This window comes from Peromyscus eremicus, chromosome 8a, assembly GCF_949786415.1.
Source record: "Peromyscus eremicus chromosome 8a, PerEre_H2_v1, whole genome shotgun sequence".
Lineage (NCBI taxonomy): Eukaryota > Metazoa > Chordata > Mammalia > Rodentia > Cricetidae > Peromyscus > Peromyscus eremicus.
The window spans coordinates 73,693,889-73,713,765 of record NC_081423.1 but is presented as its reverse complement, the minus strand read 5'-3'; positions in this window follow the sequence as shown (position 1 = coordinate 73,713,765).

Here is a 19,877-nt window from a genome sequence, read left to right as displayed (position 1 = left end):
TCACATTTTACTATATTGACAGAAGCCCAAAGAAGTTCAAGACATAGAGCTAGAGAGGTGACTTAGTAGTTAAGAACATTTGTGGCTCTCTAGAGAGCCTGAGTTCAATTTCTAATACCCATGTCAAGTGTCACACAATGGTCTGTAATTCTAGCTCCAGAGAATCTGACACCCTTATCTGGCCTCTTTGAGCATCTACATTCCACACACATGAATACACATAATTAAAAAATTTAAAAAAGTTCAAGTCATATACTTAACAAAAATGGTTGAGGATATATATGTGACTATAACTGTGAAGGTCAATGAATTCCAAATATATCTTGCTTAACAAATGTCCTTCTTAATCTAATGTAAAATTCCTTTACTATTTAGCCACCATCTTACTTTTTTAAAACACTGAATATTTAACTCATTACTGACTGAAATATCATGAGAATAAAATAAACTTGCAGACTTTTTAAATCCCTGGATTGTTGACGAAGAAGAAAACTTGGCTGAATCTCAGGGGGGAGGGGTGTGATAAGTGGGAGAAATAATGCTAATTTCCAAATGTCATAGACTATGTAATCCAAAAGACCACACTTTAGGGAAAACAACAACAACAATGATTAGTGCTCGCAGGAGCGTGAAGAGACTGAGGAGTGAAGGGATGACAATAAGTGTCATTATCAAGGGGCACTGGGTGGGATTTTTGAGGCAATAGAACACTTTGTATTCTTGTTTATGGAGACTACAACAAAATATGTTTCATACACACACACACACACACACACACACACACACACACATGCACACACATGCCTATCAATTAGTAAACTCTCATAAGCTCTGTGGATTATCTCGATACTAATTTCCTGTTTTGCTTTTGGCTTTTGTACGAAATCTCACCATTGAGGAAAACCAGTGAGAGATGCACACAACCCTGTGACACCATTTTTATAATTTCCTGTGGCTTCCTCATCAAAAATTCTGTACGCTAATCTGCTCTTGCTGGAAGATTTTTGTTGCAGCAAAGTCCCTTTGACTTTACCAGACAATTCTTGGGCAGATCTCCCCTAGCACATTCCAGAGCTCTCTAAACCCCAAGAACTCTTGGGCTCTTCGCTGCTTTTAGATGCATCTGGAGTGTAAACAGTTCTGCACAGTCTAAGCTTCTCTTTTCAGAACAGATCGGCAGATTGAGGTTCAAGCTGCCATTTGCTATGACAAGCAAACTCACAATGAGCCAGATCGTGTTACTTTTCCTTTTTTCCCCCAAGTCTCTTTTGATATTCATAGAACCTCTTTTTTTATTAAGAAATTTTTTGTTCATTTTACATACCAACCACAGATCCCCCTCTCATCCATCCTCCCACTACCCTCACACTCTTCCCCTCCAGCGCAGCCCTATCCTCTTCTCCAAAAAAGGTAAAGCCTTCCATGGGGAGTCAGCAAAGCCCCGTACATTCAGCTGAGGCAGGTCCAAGCCCTTCCCCCTGCATCAAGGCTGTGCAAGATGTCCCACCATAAGTAATGGGTTCCAAAAAGCCAGTTCATATACCAGGGATAGAGTCTATTCCCACTACTAGAGGCCCCTTAAAGAGACCAAGCTAAATAACTGTCTCGATTATGCAAAGGGCCTACCTAGTCCATGGAGGCTCCAGAGCTGCTGGTCTAAAGTCGTGAGTTCCCACTAACTTGGTTTGGTTGTATCTGTAAGTTTCCCCATCATGATCTTGATGCCCCTTGCTCATAGAATCCCTCTTCTCTCTCTTCAACTAGACTTCTGGAGCTCAACCTAATGCCTGGCTGTGGATCTCTGCATCTGTTTCTATCAGTTACTGGATGAAGGCTCTATGATGACAGTTAGGGTGTTCACCAATCTGATTACCAGGGTAAGCCAGCTCAGGCACCCTCTCCACTATTGCTAGTAGTCTAAGCTGGGGTCCTCCTTGTGGATTCAACTGCATTACCCGCACTTGACCTGGATTCCACAAATGAAATCGTCTTAACACTTGCAGCTCTGTGTGGTGACATTGTGTTCCCCAAATTATTGTGCACTATGATAAACTTATCTGGGGTCAGAGAACAGAACAGCCACAATATTAAACATAGAGGTTAGGCAGTGGTAACACATGCCTTTAATCCTAGCATCCCAGAGGCAGAGATATGCCTGCATCTCTGTGGGTTCAAGGCCACACTGGAAACAGCCAAGCATGGTGACTCACGCCTTTAATCCCAGGAAGTAATGGCAGGAGGCAGAAAGGAACTATAGCCTGGTTAAGCTTTTAGGCCTTGAACAGCACAGTTCAGCTAAGATCCATTTGGATGAGGACTCAGAAGCTTCCTGAGGAAACAGGATCAGCTGAGGAATTGGCAAGGTGACGAAGCTGCAGCTTGTTCTGCTTTTCTGATCTTCCAGCATTCACCCCAATAACTGGCCTTGGGTTTGGTTTTATTAATAAGACTCTTTAAAATTCATGCTACAGCTTTGGTTGCATGTTCCTATCTTTTGGGAATGCCTTTCAGCATCATCTTCCCAGAAGGTCTCAGCTGAATCCTCAGCACCGTAGCATTAGGTGCATGTATGGCTGTCTTGAGGAAATTCTTGATCACCTCCACAGACTCATAATTCTCAGATAATGCAACTCTCTTCCCAACAGGCTTTACAGGGAAAAAGGAACAGAAGTTAGGTAAAAAACTCAGCTCATCATCAGATTCCTTAAAGATACCTGTCACCAAGAGCTCTCCCCAAGCAAAATTCTTCAGCCTTTCCCCTTGCCAGATACTAAACCCACTGGCCATTGTTTTCACATCTGTCCTTGTCCTTCTGTGAGTCTAGAGATGCAATGGTTAATCATGTATGTCAGCTTTGTAGGGTCCAGACTCAACTAAGAGACACGCTGAGAGAACACCTATGGGGTGTGAGGGGACTGTGTTTTGCATTTTGCCTGCTTGCTTTCACATCTCTCTGGTGAGTTGATCTACTCTGTCCCTGAGTTCATTTAGCCCCCTGCTACTCCCACTGCTGCTGCCAGAACCCAACTTCTTCAGCCTTCCAGTGTGAGCTGAAGACCACTGGTTCAACAGGAATCCTCCAGCCTGGTGGACTGAGCAGCTACAAACCTCAGCTTCTCCGGTGAACACTACCATTTCTTTTGGGACTACCCAGACTGTATCATGTTAGCCAATCTAATAAATCCCCTTTTAATACATGTGCATTCTCTTGGTTCTGTTCCTCTAGAGAACTCTAACACAAGAAGTAAAGTTGAACCTAGATCATCCCCAGGATGAAAACAGGGTCATCTCCTACGCTAAGATTTTAGGTGTTTACAGCACACCAGAGATTCAGAAGCTACACCAGATCATGGTGGTGACAAAGGGTGGCACAAAAACCAGGACAGTGTGATAAATCAGAGAGATGTTTCCTGTGAAAGTTACCTTGGAGAGGCTGCGAACAGGTCATGGAATTTACATCACACAATCCCAGATTTCCATGGGTATTCATTAGAGAGGAGACTTTGGTTTAATCCAATATATGAAGAAAGATTCAATAACCAAAAATACAGCCAGTGCCCTGCTAGAACTTGGGACTATAATGTCAACCCAGTGATCTTAACTTGAAGACTTTAGTCTCACTTTCTTTTTCTCCCTTGTACTGTTATTTACCTGGCAACTTCCGTTGACAAGTAGCCTCCCACTCAATATCCATACAGGCCAAACAAACTTATTTTAAGACACTCTTGAAGACTCACATCAGCACAAAGGGATGGAATCTTTTTTGAGGTTGATTCTAGTCTCTCAAAGCATACATTTTTATCTGGCTTTGGAGATGATTTTTAATGAAGAAGGTATTCTGATTAACCTTATCTTTAAAAAAAATCACTTCATAACCGCATGAAGCTAGCTGGATACCCCAGCAATGCATATGGATAAGAAAAAGAATTGTCGAACCTTTTAAATAATTCAGCAGTGCATTAATCTTTGTGAACTTTTGGGGACTGTGTTAATGTCAGCTTTACTTTGGTTCTCCAGGACCACAGAGAATTCAGGTCACATTTCTTACCTCAGGTAAAGAACAAAAGCAGCTCAGGCTCTGAAAAGTTCAAATCCGGAAGTTAAGCTAGAATGGCGCAGGAAGCATTTACAACTAAGCCAGCACCTAGTGTTCCCTAAGAGTGCACCCTGTTCTAAAGAGCAGTATTCTGGTATCATTTCTTCCTCATCCATTTTCCTGCTGGGCAATGACTTCAGAGCACTCCTTATAACATCCAGTGGAAAATGAGAATATATGCCAATCAAAGCAGAGGGTCCAACCCAATGAAGAGAGATGATACATCCCTTCCAAACACTCAGCCCTATTTCAGGCAATCTCCAAAAGTGAAAAAGACCCATTGATACATCAGTGCAACAGAGATGCCCAGAAGTGACTCAATGATCCAAGCTAAAGTGTATATGGGAACATGGTATTTTATCAGATAATGGAAAATCCCCTTTGAAATACAAATTCCTAGAATCCTTAGTAATATTCTGGTTCAAGAAGATTTTTTAAATTTAATCCTAAATTCTCTAACTCAGTAACCATTGAATTTTCCCATGCATACAGAACTCAGGCTGTAAGTAACAGTAAAATGTTAAATCCACTGATTATGGAGTATTTAATGAGTCACTTTAAATTTAAGAATATTCTTGAAGGAAATATATTCAAATCTTTACAATTTAATCTAATTAATGAATGAGGTATAAGTCTCTTGATAATGGGAGCCAAGTATAATTTTTAGTTGTTTAATTTTTTTTTTATAAAAGTAGTCCTTCGTTCATTATCTTCAGGAAAAACTAACGGTTCACATGTGCAATTAGTAAGCCTTTGAATGCTTCTGTCCTCAAATTCACCCAGAGAATGTTTTTCTTTTGCGTATATGTACATATATTTGTGTGGATGTGTGTGCATGTGCACATATGTATGCACCCATGCAGTGTTTTTCTTTTGTGTGTGTATATATATGCTTGTGTGGATTTGTATGCATGTGCACATGTGTATGCACCCATGTAGAGGCCAGGGGTTTAGGATGCTTTCTTCAACCACTCCACGCCTTATTTTTTAAACATGACTTCTCACTGATTCGGCTAGGCTGACAGGCCAGCAAGTCCTAGCCATCTTCCTGTCTCCACTTCCCACATGCCCACCCCAGCACTGGGATTACAGGTACACACTACCATGCCTGACTTTTTTTGCCTGGGTTTTTTTGGGGGTAGAACTCAGGTCTTCATGCCTGTGTGGCAAGCATCATGTCAACGGACCCATTAATAAGAGCTAGTGACTTCTAGATACAAGTATTAAACTACCTTCCAAATACCCTCTTTAGGAAGCAGTTAAAGTTTGAAGGTAAGTTACTATATATTATCCACAGTAAGTGCTTGGCACTGCTGATTCCTAAAATGTCAAAGTAGAGGATGAAAAAAACTTTCCAAGGGAGTGGGAGAAGAAGCAAGAGCATGCACTATTGGTAGAAATATTAAGGCAACTCCACATAGTTAAAAGGGAGGTTTATTTTGTGGGGTAACTTACAAGTGAAGGGATAGGTTACAGGGTCTGGGAAAGGTGAAGCACAGTCCAGCGGCATTCTCTGGAGAACTCTGCTCAGTCTACCTCCAGCGTCCAGGATCCAGGAACCAAAAGGAGCTCGGGTCTTCAGGGCTCCTTTCTCGGCTCCGCCTTCTAGGCGTGACAGTTACCGAAGCCTCAATGTGGGTAGTACTTCCAGGTCAAAGCTGGAACAGCTACCCACTACATCGCACATACCCTGAAATCTTTTGCCAATGACTGAAAGTAAAACACGAATAAAGCACACGGAAAACATAAGCAGCAGTTAAGAGCACAGCACATCCTCTTCTTGCAGAGGACCCAGGACATCCTGTAGTTCCAGGAGAATGTGACATCCTCTTCTAGACTCCCAGGGCACCTGAACTCACATGTATATATAGCCACACACAGACACACATGTTTACACATAATTAAAAACAAAAATAAATCTTTAGTAAAGAAACAATAAACAACAAACCAAAACATGTAAAAACCAAAGTGCCCAAAACAAAAGATCTGAGGTAAGGGTTAGAAGTTGAAGCCAGGAGAGGGTTCATTTAGATAAAACTCACGTTAGGAAGAAGCAAGCAATAACCAAAGTACCACCTGAAAAGAACTTGCAGGCATGAGTGGGAAGGATGTAACCAGCTGGCTGAATGCATCAAAGGTAAGCTGCCTTTGATCACGGGGATGGAAATGGTGCCTGGGTCAATGGGACCATAAGGTACCATAGGCCCTGGGCTCTGTATGACTCTTGCAGGCTTTTGTCAAATCACTTCCATAAAGGATGGGTCATTCAAGAATAGGCTCATGGCACCACAAATTCAGAACAAACCCATATATGTTTAAATATTGAAAGGGATATATTCTAAACCCTGCACATTCAAATTTATACTCAGGATGAAATGGACATAATCTTCCTTAATTTTACTGTCAAAATGTTAACTCTTCCACTGATGTGTCTGTGCCCAAAGCACCTGAATCTGTTCCAATCAATAACACAGAATAGTTCTACTTATGAAAAGAGGTACTGATCTTCATATGACATCCTATCTAGCGTCTCCACTCCAGCTGAGACAAGTGATATTCAAAGAGACAGGGGAGAAAAAAGAGCTTGCTAAATATTCAATCCCTTCAACCTTCTAAGCTCTCTCCCTAAATCAAGTCAAATAACCAGGACAATTACACTCAAAGACTATAAGATTGGTTCCCTGTAGAAATGCCTTTACAGGCCAGTTCAGCATTATGGTTTATATTGAGAAAGACATAATTTTGTCATTGCTCATACAGCTGCTATTGGCAACCTATCCACTATATTCTGTGATGTCCATACATGAAATGTATCAGGAACAGACCAGTGCAAGAAAGGTATCACAGACCCTGAGAAACAGAACAGTCTTGTACAAGTGACAGCATTAAAGAGTCCTACACTATGTCCTAAAAACATGAGGCTAACATGTTGGTACTTTGCCGTCACTTAGTTTTTCCTTCTACCCTTGTTTGATTGAGAGACCTGATATTTGGGGGTAAAGAGAATAAACATTAGTAAATATTGGCATTAACTTCCCAGAATGCTAAAAGTGGAATAAACTACAGCTTTGCTACTGGTTTAATTATTTGTAAATGTTTGTGACTCACATTAGGTTATTCTATTAATTTCTGGCATTTAGCAATGCTCCCTGTGGTAGATGCAATGTTATGCATTACCAACATCCATTTCATTTTCCTCTGCCTGAGCATCCAGGAAGAATACACTTCCTGCAAAATCTACAGTTAAACTGGCATTGCTCTCCACGAGGTACCATGCATGGGTAAGCACTGTTAAAATCACTATTGGCACTAATAACTTTTAATTTCAGTGATCTCATGTTATGGTCATTTTTGGAAAATAAGTAAAGATGATGGGCACAGAGCAACTTGACTCCCAAAGTGGCAGCTTCTGGGCTCTCCCTTGTTGTCCTGGCTGCCTTGAAGAAAAGAACTGTCAAGTAAATAGCCTTTATGCCAGCATTAACCCTCTTGAACACCCCATAGGCACCTTTAGAAAACTATACACTATCAGCTGATTGCCCTACCTCCTGAAGGTGCAGCTGTTACCCTGGCTGCTAAAAACACAGACTAGTATTTGCAATAGCATGTGCTCCACTTTTTACTATCACAATCCTCAGTTAACTCTAGATGGCCATGAAGTCATTTCCACCTATGCTGGGGTAGGAGAAAGCACTTCCTCGGTTAGCCTAGCACAGGCGCTGTCTGCCTTGATGGGAACGAAAGAGGCTGTGATTGGTCAAAACTCAGATCTTCACGGCTGTGGTTAAACAGATAAAGTTGTAATTGGCCTATACACTCTTTCTCTAGCTATAGAAGCAGACTCCTCAGGCTCACATGGTGTATCTCCCATGCTGCCTCTCCCAGTGTTTCAAAATGACAGCAAAAGGCTTCTTTCTCTTAAGGTCTTTTACTAAATCCTGGCTTTAGTATTGTGAGCTGAGCTTGTGACACAAAGAAGCAACAGAGTCCCCAGATCAGCACTCCTGGCAGAGGCACCAGACCAGCACTGATGGCCAGAGAGGAGAAACTTTAGGTCCTGGTTGTTGGAAGGAAGCTTTCCAGAGAGATGTCAAGTCTTTACGGCTAAGAATCTCAGACAGCTCTGGTAGAAAGACTCTCCAGGTCGCACAAGAGCTGCAAGGCTTCAGGGGCTAAGAATCCAACACTCCTCACCTGCACAACGGCCTGACACTAGAGGGCACCATCTGCTGTAGCTCCCAGCGACCTGTGACCACAGCTCACTGCTGCCAAACTCTGAAGGAAACAGAAGCAACAGAAAAGCTTCATGTCCTGTCTGAATAGTGCACAAGGATGCTCTGACCACCCTGCTAATTGGTAACAATTTAACACGTAAAACGTCTTAGAAGCCACAATGAGAGGAGGAGAAACCATCATCCAAAGAGGATGTAGCCCTCATCAATCAGGGTCCCTCTGAGACTGTGTAGATGGAGCAGAGGCCCACCACGAACCTGTGCTCAGCATATAGCATAATTGTTGAGTGTTTGTTAGTTTGTTTTGTGTGTTCATGTGTGTGTATTTGATTTTTTGTTTTGTTTGCTTGTTTGTTTCTTTTTCATTTTCTTTAAGACGGACTCTCTCTATGTAGCCCTGGCTGTCCTAGAGCTCACTAGGTAGACCCGGCTGGCCTTGAACTCATAGCGATCCACTTCATCTGATGAGAATAAATGTGTGTTACACCACACCTAGCTATGAGTGAAGTTTTTTCATTATAATGAACCACTGAGATTCCAGCAGACTGTTCCATGTATAATGACTTTGCTGTTGAATAATCCTTCTGTACACTGTGTGAATATATGTTGCTATGATTGGTTTAGTAAACAAGCTGACTGGCCAATAGTTGAAAAGGATAAAGTTAGGCAGGAAAGACAAACTGAGAATGATGGGATGAGGATGGGTAGAGTCAGAGGAGTCACTAGCTGGACAGAAAACAAGTTGAAAACACAAAATGGGATAAAGATAAAAGTCACAAGCCTTGGGGGAGCACATAGATTGATAGAAATGGCTTAAGTTGTACGAGCTAATCTATAACAAGCCTGAGCTTTTACAAACAATAGTAATAGTAGTAGTAGTAGTAGTAGTAGTAGTAGTAGTAGTAAATCAACCAAGTATTTACAAATAATATTAAGCCTCTGAGTGGTTATTCAAGAGCAGCTGCCATTACAGGAAAACTCCTCCACCTTTACCATTCTCTACTGGTAAGTGCCTTTAAAGGGTTTTGTTGTGCCCAGATCGTGACCCCCAGAGAGACCACCAAAGACGAGCATGCTGGAATGCAAAAGCAAGGTTTAGTTCTGGATATACAAGCCTAGGCAGGGACTTCGTCCAATACATCCAACGCAATGGAGGCTGGAGGAAGTGCCCACCTATCTGCAAACTCAGCTTTTAAAGGGAAAAATCACAAGGTTACATCATTTAGGGGTGCTAGTATGGATACAATTCTGATTGGCTCGCTTCTAGGGGCTTTCTAGAAATCATGGCTTAATCTTACCTCTAAGGGAGTGGTTGCCCGCCACCATTTCTCATTGGCTGCCCTCAGGGGGCATTTTTATGGTCAGTTACCTTGGAAACCAGAGAGAGGACATTCCATAGTCAGGCAGGCATTACCTCATGACTACCTTGTGACTCTGTACTTTTACACTTCCTGGTTTCTGGAATCTGAACTGACTGGTTTCAGTAACTAATGGCCTATTCCCAAAAGGAGAAATCTTAGGCCTTAATTTTAGGGTGAAAGCATTTTGGTCTTATTTCTAAGATGGCTCATTTTGGTCTCACAGGTTTGACCATAGAATCAAAGTTTCACAAAAACCCTATTCTTTGTTCTTGGCTTTGATTACAGTCCCAAATATCTTTCTGATTTATTATTCCAATGAACAGATTGGAAAACATGTAAAACTCCATCTGTGCTGGTTTAACATGAACTGTCAACTTGACAAAATCTAGACTCACCTGGGAGAGAGCCCTCTGGGCATGTCTGTGGGGATTATTTTGATTGCATTCACTGAAGTGGGAAGACCCACCCACTGTGGGTGCTACCACTCCCTTGGCTGGGATCCTGGACTGTGTAAGTGGAGAAAGAGGGCCAAGCAGCAGGCTGCACTGCTCTCTGCTTCTAGATTTTAGATACAGTGTGACCAGCTGCCTCAGGCTCTTGCTGCTATGACTTCCCAAGCATGGCAGATTGCACCTTTGAACTGTGAACCAGAAGAAGCCCTCCCTCTCTTTTGTCAGAGTATTTTATCACAAGAAAGGAAACTAAGATGCATGGTCCTTTTAAAAATTGTGGCAGAATATACATGATAAAGTATTTGTTCTTGACTGTTTTAGGTGTACAATGGAGTTCCATACATTCACACCCATCATCCATTTCCTCAACTCTTTTCAACTAACAAAGCTGACTGAACAATGTTTCCCAATCCCCCTTAGCTCCAGCTCTGGCAAATACCACTTTACTTTCCATCTTTATGTGTTTGACAACACTAGACTTTTAACATAATGAAATCTTATAGCATTTGTCTTTTTCAGACTGATAAATTTCACTTAGCATAGTAGACTTTCAATTTATCCACATATCAGAACTTCTTTCACTTTTAAAGCAAAGTAATATTCTATTGATGCATTATTACACTGCTAATTTGTCCCTTGATGGTCATGTGGTTGGTTCTCCCTATAGCTGCATAAATAATACTTCTGTAAACATGAGTGTACGAATGTCTTTTTTCTTCTTAAGAGTCTTCTTTTAGTTCTTCTGGTTATATTCTCAAATGTTGAGTTGTTGGACCATATGATAAATCTAACTTTTCAAAAAAAATAGAATTATCATACTGTTTTCTATAATACCTCTGCCACTTTATATAACTACTAACTACACACAGATTCTAATTTCTCCACATATTTGCCAAAAGTAGTATAATAAAAAAAATATTATTTTAACAATAGCTATAGGTTGAGGGGCATCACATTGTATTTTGTGGATTTGGGTGCATATATATATATGTGTGTGTGTGTGTGTGTGTGTGTGTGTGTGTGTGTTAGATACATGTATGTGAATATAAGCATATGTGTGTACACAAGTGTGTAAAGGCCCAGAAGCTGACAGGGAATGCCTTTCTCAATCCATTTTATTTATTAAGATAGACTATCTGAACCCAGAGCTCACCAATAGCACACTAGTCTAGCTATCCAGCTTGCCCCCGGGATCTTATGCATCTGCTTTTCCAGTGCTGAGATTACAGGTTGCCACCGTACCTGCTCGGCTTTCACGTGCTTTCTGCAGTGAAACCAAACGCTAGCCTTACACCTGGGCATCAGTCAAACACTTCAGCCGCTGAGCCATCTCCCCAGCCTCACATTGTATTTTTGACTCACATTTCCCTAATTCCTACTCATATTTTGCATATTTTATATGTGTGTACCTGTATATGTGTGTATCGTGTGAGTGAATGAGTGTGAGTGTGTGTGTGTGTGTGTGTGTGTGTGTGTGTGTGCAGTAGCATGTGCTCCTTCATACACCTGTGGAGGTCCTATATAGCATCTTTTTATGTACTTATTGGATGTCTGCATATCTCCTTCTGGGAAAGATCTATTCATTGTCCACTCTTTAATTGGGTTGCTTGGGACTTTCTGCTTGTTTGGTTTGGGGTCACTTGCATAGTCCTTTACATCACTCACCTGAGTAACTAGTTCCTCCCCCCACCATGTTCTTCTGTATTTCATTCAGATAGCTTCTTGTCCTCAAATAAGAACATTTGGGAAAGCTATTTCTTAAGACCTTCTCACTATGTCTGGCTAAAGACACGTCATCTTGCTGGACATAAAAACTAAAGGGAAGCTTCTCTGTAGAAGACAGATGAAATTTCTTGCAAAGGCACAGTGCAAGCATATGGTTGTGACTATCCATTGAGAAGCAACTGAAATCAGGCCAATACGTGGGGACCAACAATAAGGAGCAAATGCGGCAGTGTAAACCCAATGTCTGACAATGTTGACCCTAGGGAGAGAGGCTTAATCCAGGCAGAGGGGTTGAAGCACCCGTGATGTCTTTTCCACAAGGTGGGACTATTTGTGGTGCTTATTCAGCAGTAATTAAATCCTCACTAATTCAGTTCAAAGAATCAAACCTATCCATTCTGGTCAGGGTTCAGCACTTCCTTGCTTCAAAGAGAATGTCAAGATTTCTTCATGGAGCTCCACAACTGCATATATGGAGGAATGGGACATTTTGTCACCATCACCTGTGACAGGTGCCTGAACTCACTCCGTCCTCTTCCGACAGAGCCTCGCCTTGCTTTCCTCCCTGGTACACAAATGTCTTAGGATCTGTCAAGATGGAGGAACATGGCATCCTGTCCATGTAGGCCAAGATGGGATGGGGCAGAACGATCTTTAAGCATGAGAGTCACCTGTGTGTCACGTGGTCAATACGCCATGCGATATTGACTGATGAAAAGAAATCCTTATTGTACAAGAAAAAAAAATCTAACACCGCCTTGGAGCACACACAAGAACTGGGATCCCTGGTTGGGAGGCTGCAGACTCACGTTCATCATAGATAAATTCTGTCCAAAAGTTGAGGATACGGACTAACTAGCAATTAATCACTTCAGGATGCCTCCACTCAACTTCAGTTCATTTCGTTAAATCCCAGTTGACTCTTGTCCCTTCTCCACCAGCTCTGCAGAATCCTGTCCACAGGGCGAACGAGAGAAAGCCCTGATACTCTCCGTGTTTTTCCCCTCTCAGTCTGAATATAAAAAATGTACTATCTCTGACTCTTGGAATCTAACTTCAGAGACTACCTCATGAAAATGTAATTTTTACTTCTTTGCTCTCTGTTAAATAACTAGTACAAAAGAAGTGAAGGAAATTCTGTGAAACTGAGTGAGAGGTCACCTAGTGTTAGATCAGAGAAGCCATACTCTATACAGGTAATAGCCATAAGCACTTCTATTATTCACACCTCAGTGGATGCTTGAAGGATGGAGAGCTTGCACAGGAAGTAGCAGAAATGGACTTGTTTTTAAAATGTGTATCAGGATATTATTAAATGGTATGATGAATGTTAACTATGATGCTTTGCAAAAATCAAAATTATTTGACATATAGGGATTGACTTAAGTGCTTTAGAAGTATGTCTTATGAGAATGGGATATGAAGGTGGGTAAGTGGTACATGCTTGTTATGGCAGTTTGGATGGCTAAAGAGGGAATATTGCCAGTTCAAGGCCAGACTGGGCTACACAGCAAGACTTTGTCTCAAAGATGCAAGACAAGCTTACAACAACAAAAATCCCCATAACTACCCACCTAAAAAGAAAGACAATATGAAAAGCTAGAAGATTCTGACTCTGCTTCATGGAGGTTTTCTCTGTGTTGTGATCACTAAGTGGACTTCTAACCCATATTTAAGCAGCTTAGAGTGAACTAATTCCAACTACAGTGTAGACAGACTCCTACCACGGAGACAACGTCCTGTCCACATCTTGTAAGGTGGTGATCAGAAGACAAAGAAAATATCCTGAACCAAAACCAAATGCCAGGTCATATAACTTGTTTTCCATGGCTTCCTACTAAAGTCATACAGGTATAACAGATGTTGATCTACAACATGCTTTCTAAAATCCTGGCAGGGTGATTGTCAGCAGTACTATTCCTTACCTTTACTGCCCTGGAAGTTTCCTTAAGAATGTAAATGTAGATGGGTATCATGTCACAAGCCTGTAATGTCAGCACGCATGAGGGTCATGAGATGGATGCCAGCCTACTTGAGTTATACAGCAAGACTCTCTCTAAAGCAAATAAATAAATAAATAAATAAATAAATAAATAAATAATAAATGCACCATTAAACATGACCAAATCAACAGAAAGGATAATGAAATATCAAAAAAAAGAACCCCTAACATTATGAATCTACATGTTCAGGCTATAAAAGTGTCCAGATTATAGACTAAGCATCAATAATTCATATCAGTAGTAAACAAAGGGTAGTGCCAGTAATGAAACGTTCCCAGAAAATTATACACAGCAACTTAAAGGTCATATAGGCCTCCAGGCACGTTATCTCTGCTTACCCACTGCAGACAGAGAGGTAACTGGACTGTCCAATGTACCTCAGGACTGATTCATAATGTTTTCAGAAATGTCAAAGGCCTTGAGCTGCAGGGTCTTTGGTATATGAACGAATGGGAACTAGGTGAGCCAAAGGCAGGAAGTTATGTAGAATCAGTGTAGAAACCCATATATGAACATGTAAGAATTTCCAGCCCAAACTCAGGCATGTAGAAGTAATCTCGTTTTTCTATAACGAGATTAAATGACTTTTAGTTGCCATTCAGCCAGCTGCTGTTGAACTAGCACCTTAATCTTGGTAATTTTAGAGTTGTCATTATTTTATTTGTTTGTTTGGTTTTGGTTTTGTTTTCAGTTTTTTCGAGACAGGGCTTCTTTGTGTAGTTCTGGTACTTGTCCTGGGTCTTACTCTGTAAATCAGGATGACCTTGAACTCACAGATATCCACCTGGCTCTGCCTCTGTCATTGTTTTTTTTTTTTTTTTTTTTTTTTTTTTTTTTTTTTTTTTTGGTTTTTCGAGACAGGGTTTCTCTGTGTAGCTTTGCGCCTTTCCTGGGACTCACTTGGTAGCCCAGGCTGGCCTCGAACTCACAGAGATCCGCCTGGCTCTGCCTCCCGAGTGCTGGGATTAAAGGCGTGCGCCACCACCGCCCGGCGTCATTGTTTTTTAAGACAAGGTCTTACGTTGTAGTTCAGGCTGGCCTTGAACTCACCTCAGCCTTCAGAGTGCTGAGATCCCAGGCATTCTCCACCATGTCTGACTTATTTCTTCCCTCACATTATCTCAAGTGGTGCCTAGTTTCAGTGACATCATTTCGTGTTGGGGTGGGATAAAGGGCTGTGTCTGTATTATATGTGACTGCCTGTGTATTCTCACAGGAAAAATATCCTGGGAGAAAGATTCATGTGTACATCACTTACTGACTTGGAGGTAAGCTCAGGAAACACTGACAAGGGAATAGAAAGTTACAGGCAAAGGGAAAGTAAGGCAGCTGCCATGGCTAAGGGGCTTTGTGCCCTGGGGAATCCTGGAAATAATACAGAGCCCTCCCTGGCTCCCCTTGAGGTACCCCTACTGGAAGCCAGAGCTCCCCTCTTACTACATTAGCTCCTATTGGCTCCTCTTAATCCACTGGTGAAGGGCTGGCTGCTACAAATGAGGTGGAACTGATTGACTAGCCTGCCCAAAACAGAATTAAAGGGGGCTCCACCCCAGTGAAAGCCTTCTAGCAGTTGAAAGTCAGGCTGTGGTAATAGCCTGTGTGCTGTGATAGCTCACCAGCATCTGTCACACTGGGTCTCAGTTCCTTGTCATCTCCCACTAAGGGTGCTCACTCTCCTGTCTGCTTCTTCGTCGGTCCACTGTTTACTCTGAATGGCTTCTCATTTCCCCCACCCAGTCTCTCACAACCCACCTTTCCCTTCCCTGCTTCAATACCCTGTACACAGGAATGGTTCAACAGACCCCAAATGACCCAGAGCTGCAAAGAGTCTGTGAGAGTGACCCAGCCCAGCACCTCTGCTCACAGGAGCAAGGGATCACCCTGAAGCTGCAACACAGGCTGGCTGGTAACATCATTAATGTTCGCTGTGGCCCCACTTACTACAGGGCTCATAGACATTTCCTCTCTCTCTCTCTCTCTCTCTCTCTCTCTCTCTCTCTCTCTCTCTCTCTCTCTCTCTCTCTCTTTCTCTGACACTCTGACATTCTGTTCTGGAAGCAGTGTTCAGAATCTCCAGACACAGCTGTCACTATTTATTGCCATTTCCTCATTCCAAATTAGCCTAAGTGGAGAGATCATGGTGGGGCTGCTCCCTTGCTGCTCTGAGTTCAGAGACTTGTGATAGCAAAGCTCACATCCCATTGCTTCTCTTGGGACCCTGATCCAGCTTCCAGCCTGGAGGACCCTACCTGGCTTTTTGCTAGATCTCACTCACGCTGTATAAGTCTAACTCATTGTTTATGCACAGAGGATTCTTGAAGGACAAACTATTCCCTAAAATATGTTGTCTTTCATTCTCCTTAACTTCAAGATATGAATGCCAATTTAGCAGCAGTCTATGTGAAGAAATAAAAAACACACAAAATCAATATTTTTGGTAGCTATCCTAAGATTATTATGAAGACACAACTGTCATGCCCGCTGATTGGTCTTTTGTTGCTTGATGTAAATTTTTATGCATTCATTAGGGGCCCTTTTTTTCAGGCACCTTCACTAAGGGCTAGTAAATGTTCTTATCTGACTGATTTCAGTGGCTGTGAGTGTATTTCCTGAAGTGAATATCTATAAATCTCACACGTTCTTTTTCCTGTCCAGGGGTGGCTAGACCATCACATCTGTCTCTATTAGGGACAGGTGTTAACCTTGCCATACTTTCTGGATTTGCTGGTGAGGGCCTCATATTCTCTATCCCTTATGTTTCCAGATTTGCAAATGAGACAGAGCTGAGTCTTATCTCACAACTCATGCAAATTAGATGCCTGGGAGGCTATTGAAAAGGAAAGATACTATCATCGGTCTTACAAGGGCATCTCTCAGATTGACAGACCGAGTCTAACCTCCTCTTTCCCTTCACTTGAATTAATATCTCCGCTCCGTCTCTGCTTTGCAGAAATGACAGTCCAGTCAAACTCTGGAAAGTCACTAAGACAGACTCTGTCACCTGTCTTTGTTCTCCAAGATTAGAAAGGTCTCTCCCTAAAGGATGCACAGTGTTAAAGAATACTGAAGACTTTTGATGTGGCTGACGAAAGGGCTGAGGAGAAATCAGGAAGGACCACACCCTAATTTCCAGATGCCTCCATGTTTATGAGCTTCTCTCAATAGCATTGGTGCTAGGACCCGCCATCATTCCTGCATCCCCATAATGTCCACCAAAGACTTATTCAGCAATATTCTGTGGAACACATTATGACAGCCAGGCTTAAAATAAATTCAATCCACCACATAAAAACAGGAGCACCTGGGCAGTTAAGAAGCATCATTTGTTTTGTGGATTCAGACAAACCAATCATCAGGATCAAACTCTTCAATCAAGAGGCACACATATGTTTATGACAGAAATACAATTAGGAAACATGCCTAGGACTCTAATCATGAATTCCACACCTAGTAATTTGTGTTCCAGGGACAACGCCAGGTGCTCTGGATACATCAGTAAACCAGACAGATAAAATCACCAGGCTTGAGAATTTGTAATCACATTGGGAAGACAGAGAGAAAAATACCAGGAAAGCAAATATAAACTAGCTGATTGAAACCAAACAGAGTGAGGTGATGGCAGTGAGCAGGATTTAACTGTGCATAGTGATGCTCCCTGACAGCTTCTCCGAGGACTGAATACATGAGATAGCACACAGCAGGAATGAACTATATATACATATGTAAAACAAACTAGGACCCAAAACTTCAAAGCCCACATAGATGAGCTTGAGACAGTCTAAAAACTGTGAGAACAGTGTGGCTAGGGACTAACGTTGGTCTTAGGTAGGGTTTCCATTGCTGTGAAGAGACACCATGACCGCAGCAACTCCTATAAAATCAAACATTTAATTGTAATGGCTTGCTTACAGTTCAGAGGTTTAGTCCTTTATCATTATGGCCGGAAGCAAAGCAGCAGGCAGGCAGACATTGTGCTAGAGAAGGAGCTGAAAGATCTTTTTTTTTTTTTTTAAATTAAGAGAGTTTCTATTCATTTTACATATCAACCTCAGATTCCCCTGTCCTCCTTCCTCCCACACCCCAGCCTTCCCCCCAACCCACCTCCCATTCCCACCTCCTCCAAGGCAAGGTCTCCCTTGGGGGGTTAGCAGAGCCTGGTACATTCAGTTGAGGCAGGTCCAAGCCCCTCCTCGCTGCACAAGGCTGTGCAAAGTGTCTCAGCATAGGCCCTAGGTTCCAAAAAGCCCGCTCATGCACTAGGGACAGGTATTGGTCCCACTGCCTGGGGGCCCCCTAAACAGTTCAAGCTAAACAACTGTCTCACTTATCCAGAGGGCCTAGTCCAGTACCATGAGGGCTCCTCAGCTATTGGTCCACAGTTCATGTGTTTCCACTAGTTTGGCTGGTTGTCTCTGTACTTTTTTCAATCACGGTCCTGATATCTCCTGCTCATATAATCCCTCCTCTCTCTCACCGATTGGACTCCTGGAGCTCCCGTTTGGGACCCGGCCATGGATCTCTGCATCTGCTTCCATCACTGGATGAGGGTTCTATCATGACAGTTAGGGTATTCAGCCATCCAATCACCAGAGTAGGTCAGCTCAGGCACCCTCTCGACCATTGCCAGTAGTCTATGGTGGAGTCATCTTTGTGGATTCCTGGGGACCTTCCTAGCACTCTGCTTCTTCCTATTCCCATGGTGTATTCATTTACCATGGTATCTCTTTCCTTGTTCTCCCACTCTGTTCCTGATCCAGCTGGGACCTCCTGCTTCCCTAAGCTCTCTTTCCCCCGACCCTTGCCCTCCATTACTCCCCTCACCCCAGTTTGCTCCTGTAGATCTCATCCATTTCTCCATCGCTGGGCGATCCCTGTGTCTTTCCTAGGGTCCTCCTTACTAGCTAACCTCCCTGAAGCTGTGGGTTGCAGTCTGATTATCCTTTGCTTTACATCTAGTATCAACTTATGAGTGAGTACATACCATGTTGAAAGTTCTTACCTCTTGACTCATAGGCAACCAGAAGTGGTCTGTCTCACTGGGAACAGCTTAAGCATTTATGAGACCTCAAAGCCCACCTCCACAGTCACACACTTCCTCCAACAAGGCCACACCTCCTAATAGTGCCACTCCCTTTGGAGGTCATTTTCTTTCAAACCACCACAAAGTTAGACAGGCCAGAGCAGCAGAATCCTTAAGGGTGCTCAGGGAGAGACCACAGGGGGCTTCCAGGTGGAAGTCACATCATTTGTATTGTTAATAACATTATAATGTTTGTTTGTTTGTTTGTTTTGTTTTGTTTTGTTTTGTTTTTTAGCACGTCAGGTACTGCTGAAGCAAAAGCGAGCCAGAGGCACTGGAAAGCTGGTGAGAGTGGAAACTGAGGTGAGGAATAATGACAAAAGAAACCAGGGTGTTTAGCAGACGCTTAACCAGATTGTCAAGTCTTTATTCTAAAATTAATGGGGAAAGCAGGAGAAGGGTGGGTGGGTGAATACTAAATCATATGGGAGAAAGAGATTCTGGCATTCTCCCACAGCAGGGTGAATAGCGATTTCTACAATATAACATGTATGTGTGTTACTCTAGAAAGAATGTTGCCACCAGAAAGAAAGGATCATTATTTGAGAAGACGGCTTTATTTACCCTGATTTGAACATTAGACATGTATCACAATATTTATATTGTATCCCAAGCGTGTGTATAATGCATCAGTCAAAAAAAAAGTGTGTGTGTGTGTGTGTGTGTGTGTGTGTGTGTGTGTGTGTGTGTGAAGAATGTTGAAAGAAACAAATAGGAGTTTTTTCCTACTTAGAATATAATTTTAGAGAGCATAGATGCTTGAGATTAAAGAGGAAGGAAGGAAAAAGTGGAGGCCACTTGATGTTATTGGCAGCATAAAGAAGGGCAAAGGTATCTCCTGGAATTCAACATCCCTTCAGTAATTCATGATTCCGCTCCCTTTTTCAAGAAAGGAGATTGGAGGTTACAAGGCAAGTGCTTACAGTCA